The 14196-nt window shown below is 38.0% G+C and overlaps 1 long non-coding RNA gene across 2 annotated transcripts in view; it reads right to left on the bottom strand.

The window, feature by feature from the left end:
* The window catches only part of LOC113619081 (uncharacterized), a 33014-nt gene continuing 18818 nt past the window's right edge, over positions 1 to 14196 (bottom strand). Inside the window, exons 5-7 of one of the 2 annotated variants that reach the window (XR_003432270.1) lie at positions 5249 to 5423; positions 1749 to 1798; positions 1 to 731 (exon numbers count right to left, since the gene is read on the bottom strand). This is a non-coding gene — a long non-coding RNA (uncharacterized LOC113619081). Of the gene's footprint in view, positions 732 to 1748; positions 1799 to 2162; positions 2761 to 5248; positions 5424 to 14196 lie in introns of those variants that run through there. The other variant, XR_003432271.1, reaches the window with a different exon arrangement.

Here is a 14196-nt window from a genome sequence, read left to right as displayed (position 1 = left end):
AATGAAGTTAAAGACAACTAAGTGCTACTAGAGGCATCTTACAGAAAAAAACGAATGAACATTTTGGCCAACCCAATACATGCTTTTATAGACAGAATATTTCAGGAGTGTCTGCCTCTAGGGACTGGAATCTGCAGTTAAAGGAAGACTTCTCATTGTACTGTTTTTGTACTACTTGATTTTTTTAAACCATATGCATGTACTAATTTTTCCTACTTATTTGAAAACATATGTAATGAGAAAAATATAATAATTTGAGGTAAAATTCCTCAATAAAAACCAGAAAGTAAATGCAGAGGGTCCATGAAGTAAAGATGCCCTGTGTCGTCTCTGGCCACGTCCTGTAGGATTCCAGGGACAGCTCTCTGCTGACTTCTGCACTCCATCTTATCCTCCCCAATGGAAAGTGGCTGCAGTTGTATTTTGAGAGAAGATCTTTGTAGGTATCCCTTCATCCACTTATTGCCTCGCTCCTCAAAGTTGGACTCTGAAGTATTTTAATTTTCAGTTCCATTATAAGAGATAAAACCAAAATTCATACTGAATATGAAGGGATGAGGGCCCAGAAATAGGCCACATCACGGAACAGGAGAGAGCAGGGATTGATTTGGTGCCCATTCCCCAAATGTCCACAAGGACATGTTGAGAATCTTCCAGTGAGAAGATGTTCCTGGACTTTCTCAGGCAGCTAATGTCTTATAATTGGTTTCTTATTTCTTCATTTACCATTTCTATAAAATGAAGGAGTATTTTTTTAATGTGAGCTTATGGATGTTTTCCTTTTAAACATTTTTATTGACACCTTGAATTAGGTTTCTTTTCATTCTTTTTGTTGTTGGGTTTTAACTGGTTAAAAATTAACTTTGTACAATAATACAAAGTTATACAATATCTTCGTGAAAAATGCAAGCATTACAGATAATGGTGAGAGTATTCTTTGGACTCCACCCCCACTTCCTTCTTCTTCCCAGATAAAACCATTTTTCTCAGTTTGGGGTGTATCACTTCAGATTTTTCTTTGTGCATTTACATGCATATGTGTACCATAGAAAAGATACAGTGTTATTTAGTATGAGTGTATATATCTTTACATAAATGGTATCACGTTTCCCTAACTTTCAGTAACTTGTGTTTTCGCTCAGTGTATGTCTTAGAATTCTTTCCATGATAATTAAACATGGATCTACCTTGTTCATTTTAATGGCTACAGAGTATTCCAGAGTCCTAAATTATTTCCTGACTGATGTACATTTAGGTTTTACACAAGTCTTGGCCACTACAAACAGTGCTGCGATGACCATCTCCATGTGCATATATTTAACTTTTTCTCCAGAGTTACCTAGCGATGGATTTATTGGGTTCCTGCATTTTCAACTTTAATTTTAAAATACATTGCCAAATTCACCTCCAAAGTAACTGTACTGTGTTACATTCTGGCCAGTGAACAGCGCTCGTGCCTTCACAGAGGTGCCATTCTTGCTAAAGTTTTAGCATCATAAAGCTGGAAATGCTAATTAGTAGTACAGATGATAAAATTAAAACTTAAAAGCCTTTCTACAACTTAGAAGGATTAAGGTAAAAATAGTAGATATAGTAAAGTTCTGCTTCTAAGTTTAAAAAAAGAATAAATTGAGCAAGTATAGCATGGCAGAATCTGGCTTAGAAAAAAGTCACGTAAAAAATACCACATGGAAGTTAAAAATTCAATGGCCTAATCCCAGGCCTACAATCCCCGTGTAAATCTATACCTCTGATTGTCCATGATTTGAAAATAAAGGTCATCATTGCTGTTGGTATACTGAAAAAAGAAAAATAAAAGATCACATGATTAGTAGAAACCAATAGGGTAAATAATTGCCCCCAAAACTACCATAACTGGGCTTCATTAATAGATGTTTAGTGAGCAGATAAGAGGGTACAATTTCTCTGAACTTTGAATACATCACATATGGAACATTAATATCTTTTTTTTTTTTTTTTTTTTTTTTTTTGCGGTACGTGGGCCTCTCACTGTTGTGGCCCCTCCCGTTGTGGAGCACAGGCTCCGGCCGCGCAGGCTCAGCGGCCATGGCTCATGGGCCCAGCCGCTCCACGGCATGTGGGATCTTCCCGGACCGGGGCACGAACCCGTGTCCCCTGCATCGGCAGGCGGACTCTCAACCACTGCGCCCCCAGGGAAGCCCTGGAACATTAATATCTTAAGGGGTCATTGACAAGACAGAGTTTTCAAGATAGGGTGACACTGATTACCATAATCATGCAAATTGCCACTTTTCATCAGGTTCTTTTATGCAAAGGCTGAATGAAAGTTCATTACAGCAAGAAGCTGCAGAAACACTCTTCCTTCAGTTCTCCAAAGAGAGTTTCTACTTATTATGGACTCTTTGTCATCCTTTCTAGACACAGGAGAATGGACCACCATAGGGCTTCCATCTCTACAGTTCTAAGATTCTTTATCTTTTCTTGGATATACTTCTGTTTTCCCAGAAATGTTCCCAGACATCAGTAGCTTTAACCTGACTACATATGGTAATGTGTACCAAATTTAGAAATATTTTAAACTCCAACCCACCCAAACTGGCTAACTATAGCCAATGTTTATTTATGTTCAGAGGAGAGGATTGAATATTTTTCTCTTTCATCTCAGAGGAAGCATCAGCTTTATCGTAGTCCAATTTACTATATCTTCAGCCAAAACTATGACTTTCTTTGTAACTCTTCAGCCAATGACCTCAAGACTGACCTACAGCAGTCATCTCCCTGGGGATGAAAAAGGTTATTTAAACACTTCAGTCCCTAGTCATTAGGAGAATACAAAATTTCATTTCAAATTAGTGTTAAGGTCTTCTCACAAAAGTAATACAGAAAGGAGTAGTGATTAAAAAAAAAACAAAAAAACTGGAACCAGTGTTGACTAGACTTGAAATTTTCAAGTGTTCTCTCAATATTCCTCCTATGATCAGAAAATGCATTTCATTAATTTAAACTCTCCAAAACAATGTGCTGTCTGAAAAACTAACATTCTGACCAGTAGTTAACTAATAGAATAATGAAGTTATTTTAAAGATTCTATTTAAAACCATTGCAATTCAAATAGGCTGAGATAAAGTTAATGTTTTCACTATCCATGTAAAAGGCAAACATAGTTAGAAAAACAATCAATAATGTTATTATAAGGACAACTATTTAAAAACTTTAGCATTATGTATATGTACGAACAGCAAATGAGTACTAATTTCCAATTTTTCCTGTTTATTTATTATAGAGCATCTGGATATCTCTCTACCTTACATGTCTATTTAGAAAAACAATTTGAGGGGACTTGTCTATTAAAAGACAGAAGAGCTTAAAATTATAAAAATGAGCAACACATGTCACTTAAAAGGACAGTACTAATTGTACCAGGAGCTGGATCTTTACATTAATCGATCACTGAATTTAGCTCTAATCTTCCTGGCAGACAAGGCAATAAGGGAAATAAGTTGTGTTCTAAAATGTGTGCTATTTGATAAGAGCTCACGGAAAAGTTAACTCTTTCCTGGCATCAATTCTCTTAGAAACCTGTTAAGTGGCTCTTTATAAAGGGAGCAGTAAGTAACGTAAGGACCAATATTTTGAACTGTAATTTAGCCAAAGATTAAGAAAATATTCCTCAGATTTCCTTAATAAAGCCAAGTTCAACATTCAGTTGTAACTTGGTGAAAGCATTTCTGTAGAGGATTTTAAAAATGTATTTCAGAAACACTGTATTCTGTTGATCTAATTTAATACAAGAACAGATTTTACGTAATTTAGAAGAACAGTTGAATAATACACTCCTTAGGTCTTCTCTCTCAAATATCAGTTACCCCATGCCCAATTATATACTTATTACTATTATTATTTCTTACAACTACAAGAATGTTCATGAAGATAAGCACAAAGAAGAAAGTATTGCTGTAATATCCCTAGCCAGCAATTATAATGCTAACATTTTCTGGTGTATCCTTCATAGATGATGGATAAGGATAGAGATCTATAAATAGTTTAGTTTTTACCAAATTGGGTCATACTGGACACATTTTTATAACATTTTCCATTAACCAGTATATTATGAACATTTCTACATGTCATTAAGTATTTTTCTGTAGCTTTATTCTTAATGCCATCGTATTATTGCATTGCATGGATATACAATAATTTACTTAATCCACTGCTTGTGGACATTTAGGTAGTTCTCACTGTTTAAATTACATCTTACTGTATAATTCTAATTACTTTCTTAGGACTAATTCTTTGCTCTTATGTCCTTTTGATTTCCCTTTCATGGGGCTCATTGCACTTCTAATTATTTGTGTAATGTCTATTCACTCACTGATAGAATATAATTTCCAGCCCTTGATATAGAAGACACTCAATAAATAAATACTTCTGATTAAATAAATGAATGTTTTAAGACTTTGGGGTACATTTTATCAAGTTTGTTTGAAAAAGTTGTGTCAGTTTACACTTTTCCTGAAAGCATGATGAGAGTCCCTCTTTTTTCCATATTCACTTTGGGTATCATCTCGGGCATCACCTTGATGTGCAAAAAATGTCAGTTCACTAAATTACTGTGTTAATTTAGATTTTTAAATTTTTTCATAAGTTTGGCAAGTGCTAAGAAAAGGTCATTTCAATGTTATCTGGAAAGTGCCTAAAATACCAGTGTTCAAAGCAACACTCTCTGGTCCAAGTTACCAGATTCACAGACAATAACTTCAGGCTATAAATATTCAGAATTTTGACTCTTAGTCTGGAAAGGAAAGATTTTCATCTGCACAGAGGTGGACCATAGGGGTTCCTATGAGCCTGACATTTGGGGAAAGAGACAGGAAAAGCCAGTCAGGTACCTGTACCTTTTAATTGTTCTTTTCTGCTCATCACATTTCCATACGACATGGATTTTTAAAGGAACAAAAGATAAAATATTCATTGACCGTTTTTCTTGGTCAATTATTATAAGCACTTAATTTAAATTTATTTTTCCTCTTAATGTGTTCACTTCTCTCCCCCATTTCCTGATACACTTTGAATAAATCCCACTGTGCAATCATATCCACCTCACTGGTATTAAGTACTGTTAGTGACATCAGTGTGTAGGCTGCAAAAAATACCTAACTTTTGAGAGGAGCTAGTCATGCAATTTGTGTCGCCCTGTTTTCACTTAAAGCCATCACATTAAAAACAAAAACAAAACCAAAATAAAAAAAAAAAACAGAAAAATTACCTCACTCATCCTGAGCAAAATGACACAGATTTCTTCATTTTGCAGTTGCTGAGGGTGTCAATTCTCTTGAGAGTCTACGATCTAATTCACACCCATAAATCACAGGTCATGGCTTCTGATGGGTGATGGCGTCAGTGCCTAGGGTCAGCTCATTCTGATATTTCCAGAAGATGTTCTGGTATAATGATAAAACTTTCAAAGAGTAAATGGAAGTTGATACTTCAAGACAGCTGCTTGCAAGTGTACTTTCAACATCATTGTTCACACATAAAATGAAAAGGGAGGATACTAGCAATTTACGGCACCGAAACTGAACTCTTTAAGGGACACAGCAAAAAGAAAGACCATGTGTTCAAGGCGTTGATATCATATAGTTGAGATAGGTTGTCTTGCACAGGATATGTCAAGAAGACCTGTTACTGCCCAAACCTCAAGTAGACCCTCAGTTTTCTCAGGGAATTCTACCATATTGCCTCGGTTGCTGAACACTTTCAACCTCTGAGACCATTTCACACTTCTCCTTTTATCTTAAACTTCCAACAAACCCCATTCTTAGTTGACTCCTCCTTCTGCTTCTTATTTCACTGAAGGTAATGGAATCAATCAGAATAGAATTCCCTCAACTTCCCACCATCAAACAGCCAACCTACTTGTATCTGCTCCCATGTACTCTATGTGGCCCTTGACCTGCCCCGTGCCCACCTCCACCTGAGTATGGGCTCACATTTCCTCTCCCTTGCTGAAGGGTTGTTCCCCAGCATCAGTTTTGCTCCTTCCCAGTAGATCATAAAAATATGATCAGCATAAAAATATGTAGCTCTTTCCCTAACTTCATAAAAGTCCCTCCCTTCCCTTGGCCCAGACCTTTCCAGGTACCACCCCATTTTCTGCTTCCCTCTAAAGCAAAATTCCTCAAGGGTTGTCTAATTGTTGCTGCTTCTGCTTCCACCCATTTGTTTCTCTGTTTTGAGCCCTTGATTTCATTTATTGCTTAAGCAACTGTATGACAACAGAAGTGATGACTGCAAAAAAGACTTCATCCACATTCCACTAGCCTAAGACATCAGTTCTTGTTTTATTTGTGCTTGCTTTTTGTATTTGCTCATTGGTGTATGCCCTTTTTTACCCTGTTCCAATCATAGACTAGGAATATTTTTTTTATGCTACTCTCCTTGCTTAACAGTATAATTTCCTATCTTGCTACACAATTTAAAGAATTCTTATTTTAAGAATTAAATTTCATCTAGTTGATACGTGTATAATTCATTTCACCATCCACTATTTTGGGCCATTTAGATGGTATTTTACCATTGTTACAAATACTGCTTTGGTTAAGCACTTCATGTACCTAATTTACCAGTAGCCTTTGTATGAATTGTTTGTCCATGTAGATTGTAGAGAAGTCATTTAAAATGTGGTATAACTATCCAATGATATAGTGGCTGGTATTCTATCTACTATGGAAAAAGTATAAGATCCTCCGTAATATCATGTCACATCAAGTTGGACTTGGGATGGGAGGACGGTTGCCTCATCTTCTTCCTGGTTACACTTCACCACTGTTCTTTCAAGCCCTGATGGCACGGGTCATTCAGTGGCCATCTTCAAGATTCTCCAGCCCAGAAGTAGACACAGTGTCCATGTTCTGGTATGCCCCATACTTCAGGAGATCACATTACTCTCCCAAGAACTCTCTGTATGCATTACTTTGGTGGCATCACCTGACCATACCTGTGTGTTCTGCAACTCAGCAAGCATCCAGCCAAGGAACTGGACACAAGTCACCTCATTTACAATCTCTGTGCATCTCCTCAAGTGCTTCTCTCCAGGAATATTGTTTTCCTTAAGGCCTAAACATCACTCTTCCCCATCCCCAAATCTTTCTTTACACAGACTAGGGAGAGGAGGGTACTGGCTGATGTGCCCATTAGGAAGTCCTGCCGGGATATTCTGGCAGCTTGACTTCCAGATAGTTCTCTTATGGGAGAACATTTGTCTCCATCTGCTCCCCAGCATTGGGTCTAGCATAAATCTCACAACTTCTGGGTAATAGGAAAATCCTATTAACATCCTATTACTATTATATACCTTTCCTTTCTTCAAAGTTTTCCTTGTTGCTTTAATTTTGGTCTAGTGCTTGTAAACAGTATGTGTGGCAAGTATCTTGTCTGCTTGCTCCTCTGGACCCACTATTCACCCTTCTGGTCCCTGCAAAAGGGCTGACTTGTAGGGACCACACCAACTTCTTCCCTTGCTCTCTGGCTAAATCAAGGGAGGGAGACTGAAGTTAATTCTTGACTCCTTCCTGTGATGTCACCTCTATGACCTTCAACTAAGAGTCACTGCTCCTCTCTGGGTGTCCTACTCTACATGATTCTTTCTTTCCAGGTTCTGGGAATCCCACCCTCCCTTTGTCCTTTTGGGCCTCGGAGTGGGAACAGCCCTGCTGGTGTTCACCCAGTATCACACTATGCCTTGTACTTCCACTCCCCATGCACACCTTCCAGAGGAGGCCTTTCTCAAATCATCCTGTTTCCAATTTTGCATCTTACTGAGGCCCTGCCTGATACAGAATATAATCGAATTTGATTTTCAAACTCAATCTGAGAGTTTTTGCCTTTTGATAGGAGAATTTCACAATGGTAGTGAAAATTTATAGACTTAATTTTATTTCTTCCACTTTATTGTACATTTGTATACTTTCTTTTCTCTCTTTTCCTCACTCTTATTAGATTGATAAGGTTTCTTTTTATCTGTTTCTCTTCCACTCATAAATTGGATTTCCATTCTGCTACTCATAACTTTCCTGGCTTTAGAAGTTATTTTTATATTTCTATGGATATGTGAAAATTAAATAATGTCCCCCAACTTGCTCATTCCCTACCAGACATACATTTTTTCAATTTTACTAATAGTTGTCTTCCCAACTGTAATAATTACATCTTTCTATCGATGGATCAAAAAATAAGTAACAACTTTGCCTTCCTACCACACTCTATTACTAGCTTAATACCTCTCCACTTCTTCCACTGAAATGAAACCTTTAGAACATTTGACTGCCCATACCTTCCCTATTGTTTGCAGTATGTGGGTCTCTCACTGTTGTGGCCTCTCCTGTTGCGGAGCACAGGCTCCGGACGCGCAGGCTCAGCGGCCATGGCTCACGGGCCCAGCCGCTCCGCGGCATGTGGGATCCTCCCGGACCGGGGCACGAACCTGTGTCCCCTGCATCAGCAGGCGGACTCTCAACCACTGTGCCACCAGGGAAGCCCAAATCTTGAGTTTGTATGAGATAATTATAGGATTTCAAACCCAGACAGTCATCAAGTTTTTCCTCATAGAATCTCCTGTTTCAAAATTCTTACCAGAGTATAATCTCCAGTTAACTGTCATATTCCATTTAGATATAATTGTAAATATTATGAAATTCATTGTTCATCAATGTTTCCTGAACTTTTCATCTTCCCTATCATGAGATTTGATTTTCATTTGGTTAGAAAATTTTCTCAGAAAGGTACACAGGTAGGATATTTTTGGAGCCTCTGCAACACTCCAAAACTTCTTTACTTTGCTCTCACACGGGGATGAGAACTTCCCTTGATAGAGGGATATTGCCAGTGGTCTGTAAATATAAATGCAAATTGTCTGATTCAACCAAGGTTACAGGTAAGAAGTCTATTACTAGTCTAGTTATCTTTCCATTATCAATTGCCTTTGAAAGTTTTGTTCTTTGTCTAGAAGCCTTGGAAGATTTTCAACTATGATGCCAAATGGTGATTTCCTAAATCCATCATTCCTTCCACATTTATTAGTGAGTATTATATATATATAGTGTTGTATAGTGTAAGGAAAAGCTTTTTCTTCTCATTCATTCATTCATTTTTGTATATTAGTATGAACTCATGGTTGCTTAATTTATTCAGTAGGCAATATCTGTTTCTATTGTTGTTTACTGACCCTCAAATTGTCCCGGATTTGCCTAGCCCCTTTAGGCTGGCTTTCAGTTCTTTTGACATATTCTCATCATTCTTTGAACACTTCTGTACTCTCTGGCACACACACAAAAATTTTCCAGGCTTATCTTATACTTTTCCAACCCCAGCCCTGGAATCAAGTATATCTTCAAAGAGCTTTGGGCTTTTTTTTGTTTTGTTTGTCTGTCTGTTTTTCTTTTGTTATTTTTTTGCAGAGAATGGTATTTAGTAACAGATCTGAACAGTAGGTATTCTCAATGTTTTTGCAATGGCATTGCCCTTAGGCTCTCTCAATGGAAAGAGCTAGGGCATATATATCTACACACACACACACACACACACACACACACACCTATATACATATACTATCGAAAACACAAACACAAAATGACTGATATATCCAATTCTGATTTTACATACTTCAGGGTTTATTCCAGTTTCCTCCCTTTCCATATTCGTAAATCCTTTTTCTAAGAGGGAGAAGCCTGGCCCCCATAACCCCAATATATTTGTTTGTTGGATCAACCCCCAAGGTAATCAGTCTCTTCTCATCCCCACTGCCCCCTGAGTGGGCATCCACTCACCTCGTTCTGCAATTGCCCACATGTACGGATGCTGTCCCTATATTGCGTGGGCGCACATGCCACGCCATTGCTACAACCCCACTCCATGCAAAGGCCTTTCTCATCCCTCTTAGGAACCACCTCCTTGCACTGGGCCACTAGCACCCACTGTCCAATGTGGATACTTACTTTTGCTCAATTTCACCTACTGGCTTTAGTACCAAATTATTTAAGCAATAAAGAATGAAGGAAAGAAGGAAGGAATGAAGGCAGGCATTTAGAAAAAAAAATTATCTATCTATACATATATGTGTATGTATACCTACATTTATATGTATATATTCCAAAACTCCCATCACCATAATTGATGCCCTTTCTTTTATTACTTTATTTTCTTTTTCTTATTACCAAAGCAGGTCATACAAGCAATGTAATACTGATAAGTGTAGGAAAGGACAAACATTTTCTTCTACCCTCTCAGGTTTTGTATCTGGGAGCCTACAATTAAACTGAGAAAAGATAGATTAATAGGAGAAAAACTGTGTGTTTCTTTGTAGATGTTAATATTTTCACATGCATAGGGGCTTCAAGATAAAAGTGAAAACCCAAAGAATCCGTTAAACCAGTGGACTCATGTCTGTATCGTTTTTAACAAAGGGTAATAAATTGTGGAGAAGTGAGCAAAGGAAAAGGGGTTTGGGGCCTCTGTGGGTAGCAAACTGTGGAAAGATGACTAGGAAATATATGGGAGACAAAACTTGTTTAGTTAGGCAGATAAGAGCTATATTTCTCCTCTTCCTGGAGAGGAAAGCACATTTACAAATGGAAATTTATATCACCTTTACAAAGGGAAATTTATGCCCTGGTTTTAGGTAGAAAGGGGGAGGCAAAGAGTTCTTCCTGTGTCACCTCTTCTCAATTGCCTTCAGCTCAAAATAATCCTTATGCCAAAGTAGCATATTTTGGGGTGGTATGTGCTGATTCCTTTCACAAGCAAAAAGAAGAAAGTAGAGAGTACTTATAACTGGGCCAGCTGCATGGGCATGTGACCTGTGCAGTCACACAGAGCCCTGCACCCAGAAGGCTCCTGCACTTGGTTCAATGCCCTGCTGTCACCATCCTGAAATTCTTGGCAATTGTTGAACAAGTGTAGGGGAGGGAAAAAAAACATTCCCTCTACCCTTTTGAGTTCTTGGTTGAGGCCCCCTTGTTAATAAAAAACAGGTTAACAAGAGAGAAAAACAAACAGAAATTTATTAACATGTATACGTCATGTATATGTGGAAGATACCCAGGGAAAATGAGTAACTCTCCAGATGGCCCAAGCCACTACCTTAAATTCCATCTTCTGCTAAAGACAGGGAGAGACCAGTTATGGGAAGTTACCAGGAAAAGCCAGGTAAACAAGGGTAAAATTTGTTATGCAGATTGACGTCTGTGCCTTCTCTATTATTAGTAAGATTCTCTTGTGATTTAGTCAACCTGGGATTCCTGGTACTGAGAGGCACAGAGGTTTCCTTTATAAATGTAAATGTCCCTTACAAAAGGGTAACTTCTCTGTTTTAGAGCTTCTGCTGTGTCTGCAGGCTCTCAAAAATAATCAGTTTAAGGTAATAATCCCTGTGTCAAAGAGGCATATTTTGGGGTGGCATACTTTGCTACCCTTCACAAGGGTCCCTGCATTTTCATTTAACTTCCATCATTCCTTTCTAAGAAAGTATGCATGTTTTTATTTTTATATATTTTAAAATGAAATCACAGGTGCATATTACATTATCTACTTTTCTCAGCTGAAAAGTTTGTTTTATATGTCAATATGGTATATGTTCAGCATTGTTTTTAATGCCTGCATAATATTTAATTTTATGGATGTACCATTAACTTATTTAACTAATTACTTATTACTGAACATATAGATTATTTCTACCTATTAAACATAGATTATTTCTAGCTTTCTAACATTACATTTGGGTTAATAGGTAGGCTTGGGTTAAAATCCTTCCTGCATCACTTACTAATTGTATCACCTTAAAACAAATTCATCTATCTGAATTTCAATTTCCTCATCTATAAAATGGGGAAAATAATAGACTCTCATAGTGAAACTGAGTCCCCCTAAAATCGAGTTCCCCTGCTGAGTTTATGACAAACCTCTCTATCTAAAACTTTATTCCCTTTTTTGCCCCATCCCTGTCCCCCTCAGGATTGAGGGGTATCAAAGAAAAGAGGGGATTGAAACCAAGCAGGACTCTGCAGGGCCCTCCCGGGTACAAAAACCCCTGTGCTCCATGTTTTCTTGTTTGTAAAAGAAGGCTTTAGTCTTCTAGACCTTCCCTCAGTTCAAAGAGCAAACTCAAGTAGTTACTAATTCGGAAAGTGAGGGAATTCAGAAACAAAGGAAAAGCAGTCAAGAAACAATAGTTCAGCAATGAAACGGAGTCCTAGTTTCTCAAGAGATATACATAACAATCTGATGCGTATCTTTGAGTTGTTTTGTAGAAACAAAGACCTCTGTCCAGGTGAAGGATGGTGACTACATTCTGAGCACCAGCACTAGCCCCCAGACCGGTTGGAACCAGAAGGTTGATGATTTAGATTCCTGAAACATCACCTTGTCACGTCACCACCAACCAATCAGAAGAAAGCCCAGGAGCCGTAAATCTCATCCACATGTTGCCTTTAAAAACCCTTGCCTGAAAGCCAATAGGGAGTTCGGGTCTTTTGAGTGTGAGCTGCCCATTTCCCTTGTTTGGTGCCCGGCAAATAAATGCTGTACTTTCCTTCATAACAACCTGGTATCATTAGATTGGTTTTGCTGCGTGGCAGGCAAGCGGACCCAAGTTTGGTTTGGTAACAATAGTTATTTTTTTATTTAAGGGTTAAATGAGATACTACATACAAAGCACTTTGTGCCTGGTACATAGTATTTGCTTAATTAACTTTTCCTCAGTTATAAAATGGGAATCCATCTCACAGTTTTTGTGATAATTAAATGAGTTATTATATGTAAAGTGCATATAATAAGTTCTCAGTAAATGTTAATCTGATTATCAACTATAAACCAATTCGGAGATGATTGATAATAAATTATCAATTAAAAGATCAAAAAGTGAAAAACAAACTCTGTCAGTTATTTATAAACAGACAAAAATACTTTAAAAATTTACAAATGCTTCTTTGACCCAAATATCTGAAACCAAGAGGAATTATGTGCCCAAACCTTAGTTTACTCTGGTAAGTTTCTGGAACACAATGGATAGTTGTACGTTTTATTTAGATTACTGGGCCCATTTTCAATCATGCCACTGTTGAAGAGGGAAAACTTTCCCCTACCCTCTGGGTTCTTTTGGCTGGTATAATAATTAGATTGACACAAGACAAATAGGAGAAAATCAAATTAAATTTTGTGTGTTCCGAGGTCTCATAGATATGGAACCTAAAGAAATGACCAGAGCAGGCAGCTTTTATACTTTTTAGACAAAGAAACTACACAATTGTGAAGAACTGACAAGACACAGAACTTTGGGCTTGGGGTAGTAAAGTAACAAGTGTTGTTTATACAGCCTTCTGAGCACTGACTTCTCTCTCTCTGGTGATAAGAATGTCTCCCTACCTCCTGGTGCAGGGAGGGTACCTTTCACACGGGGGATTTATTTCCTGCTTTCAGGGAGACAGAGGAGGGTCAGAGTGTCCATCTTGTATTGGCTGTTTCTTAAGTAATTCAAAATAATCAATATGCCACTTTGGCACATTTGGGGGCAGCCTGCCCTAACACCATTAATTCCAGTTTTAAAACCAGAACAATATTCCCTCTTCATCTGTGTTTCCTACAGTGAAGAAAACTAACATTTTCCTTTTACTCGTTCCATATGACTCTTTTTATCTAGCTCTCAGACATATTTTGGACTAAATTCTTATGTCTTTTAAATTCTTCTCTAGTAGTAGACATTTGGGATGTTTGCTCGTGTATCTGGACCAAGGCCAAATATTCATCGCTGCCTATTTTAAGTATCTTGAACAAATTTAAAGTGGTTTCTCTTCCTATTCTTTTCCATCTTATTCTCCTCTCCAGGGTCCAGATCCTGCAAGTCTGGACATGCCCTTCGAGGTGCAGCCCCAGGCGAGGTGAAGTGATCTAGGGATTTCCCTACCAAGCCTGAAACTGAAACCTCTAAAAACTCATCTTGATTTCTTTCCACATTCCTTTTCATTTGCCTTTCTGGCACAGTCCTCCTTTTTAGAAAACTTCTTATCCCTCCAGAGCCTCTAAGCCGGCTGCACGTTTCCGTGCCTCTGGTCTTGCAGTCCCATCTCAGCTGTGGCGAGGTTGTGCCCTCTCTTCTGAAACCCTCCTTGTTTCAAAGGCTCTATTATTTAGTCCGAGGCATCGTTGCCTCAGGGAGGATCAGCA

This window comes from Aethalodelphis obliquidens, unplaced genomic scaffold, assembly GCF_003676395.1.
Source record: "Aethalodelphis obliquidens isolate GAN/ISIS:26980383/991018 unplaced genomic scaffold, ASM367639v1 scaffold6, whole genome shotgun sequence".
In the NCBI taxonomy this organism is placed as follows: Eukaryota; Metazoa; Chordata; class Mammalia; order Artiodactyla; family Delphinidae; genus Aethalodelphis; species Aethalodelphis obliquidens.
Note: the sequence above shows the minus strand (reverse complement) of the source record. Positions and strands in the feature narration are given on the sequence as shown.